Genomic DNA, 2,248 nt, shown 5'->3' with positions numbered 1-2,248 from the left:
GTTAAGGAATGGTTGAGAAACCATCAAAATTTTCGCAAGTCTGATACTCGAAACCAATAAGTACTCTTGCCGAGGGGAAAAATACATATACCATTGTAATCGGGCGAGTTTCTACTTTCAGATGCAAGAGGAATTTCTCGAGTTCGTCAATCCGTTCGCGAGATATGGGAGTTTGAAGTTAAGGAATAGTTGAGGAACCATCAAAATTTACGCTGGTCTGACACTCGAAACCAATGATTGGAATGGCTTAGGGGAAAAGTACACACCCCATTGTAATCGGGCGAGTTTCTACTTTCAGATGCAACAGGAATTTCTCGAGTTGGTAATCCGTTCGCGAGATATGGGAGTTTGACGTTAAGGAATGGTTGAGAAATCATCAAAATTTTTGCGAGTCTGATACTCGAAACCAATAACTACTTTTGCCTAGGGCAAAAATACACATACCGTTGTAATCGGGCGTTCTTCTACCATCAGATGCAACAGGAATTTCTCGAGTTCGTCAATCCGTTCGCGAGATATGGGAGTTTGAAGTTAAGGAATGATTGAGGAAACATCAAAATTTTCGCAAGTCTGAAACTCGAAACCAATAACTACAAAGGCCTAGGGGAAAAATACACATACCTTTGTAATCGGGAGAGTTTCTACTTTCAGATGCAACCGGATTTTTCGAGTTTGTCAATTCTTTCGCGAGATATGGGAGGTTGAAGTTAAGGAATGGTTGAGGAACCATCAAAATTTTCGCAAGTCTGATACTCGAAACCAATAACTGGAATGGCCTAGGGGAATAGTACACATACCTTTGTCATCGGGCGAGTTTCTACTTTCAGATGCAAAAGGAATTTCTCGTGTTCGTCAATCCTTTCGCGAGATATGGGAGTTTGAAGTTAAGGAATGGTTGAGGAACGATCAAAATTTTCGCCAGTCTGAAACTCGAAACCAATAACTACAAGGGCCTAGGGGAAAAATACACATACCTTTGTAGTCGGGCGAGTTTCTACTTTCAGATGCAACCGGAATTTTTCGAGTTCGTCTATCCGTTCGAGAGATATAGAAGTTTGAAGTTAAGGAATGGTTGAGAAACAATCAAAATTTTCGCAAGTCTGATACTCGAAACCAATAACTACAAAGGCCTAGGGGAAAAATACACATACCTTTGTAATCGGGCGAGTTTCTACTTTCAGATGCAAACGGAATTTTTCGAGTTCGTCTATCCGTTCGAGAGATATGGGAGTTTGAAGTTAAGGAATGGTTGAGAAACAATCAAAATTTTCGCAAGTCTGATACTCGAAAACAATAACAACAAATGCCTAGGGGAAAAATACACATACCTTGGTAATCGGGCGAGTTTCTACTTTCAGATGCAACAGGAATTTCTCGAGTTCGTCAATCCGTTCGCGAGATATGGGAGTTTGAAGTTAAGGTATGGTTGAGAAGCCAACAAAATTTCGCAAGTCTGATACTCGAAACCAATAACTACTATGGCCTAGGGCAAAAATACACATACCGTTGTAATCGGGCGAGTTTCTGCTGTCAGATGCAACAGGAATTTCTCGAGTTCGTCAATCCGTTCGCGAAATAGGGGAGTTTGAAGTTACGGAATGGTTGAGAAACCATCAAAATTTTAGTAAGTCTGATACACGAAACCAATAACTACTATGTCGTAGGGCAAAGATACACATACCTTTGTAGCCGGGCGAGTTTCTACTTTCAGATGCAACCGGAATCTTTCGATTTCGTCTATCCGTTCGAGAGATATGGCAGCTTGAAGTTACGGAATGTTTGAGAAACAATCAAAATTTTCGCAATTCTGATACTCGAAACCAATAACTACAAAGGCCTAGGGGAAAAATACAAATACCTTTGTAATCGGGCGAGTTGCTACTTTCAGATGCAACCGGAATTTTTCGAGTTCGTCTGTCCGTTCGAGAGATATGGGAGTTTGAAGTTAAGGAATGGTTGAGAAACAATCAAAATTTTCGCAAGTCTGATACTCGAAACAAACAACTACAATGGCCTAGGGGAAAAATACACATAGCGTTGTAATCGGGAGAGTTTCTACTTTCAGATGCAACAGGAATTTCTCGAGTTCGTCAATCTTTCGCGAGATATGGGAGTTTGAAGTTAAGGAATGGTTGAGGAACCATCAAAATTTTCGCAAGTCTGAAACTCGAAACCAGTAACTACAAAGGCCTAGGGGACAAATACACATACCTTTGTAGTCGGGCGAGTTTCTACTTTCAGATGCAAC

This window comes from Ptiloglossa arizonensis, unplaced genomic scaffold, assembly GCF_051014685.1.
Source record: "Ptiloglossa arizonensis isolate GNS036 unplaced genomic scaffold, iyPtiAriz1_principal scaffold0027, whole genome shotgun sequence".
Lineage (NCBI taxonomy): Eukaryota > Metazoa > Arthropoda > Insecta > Hymenoptera > Colletidae > Ptiloglossa > Ptiloglossa arizonensis.
Note: the sequence above shows the minus strand (reverse complement) of the source record.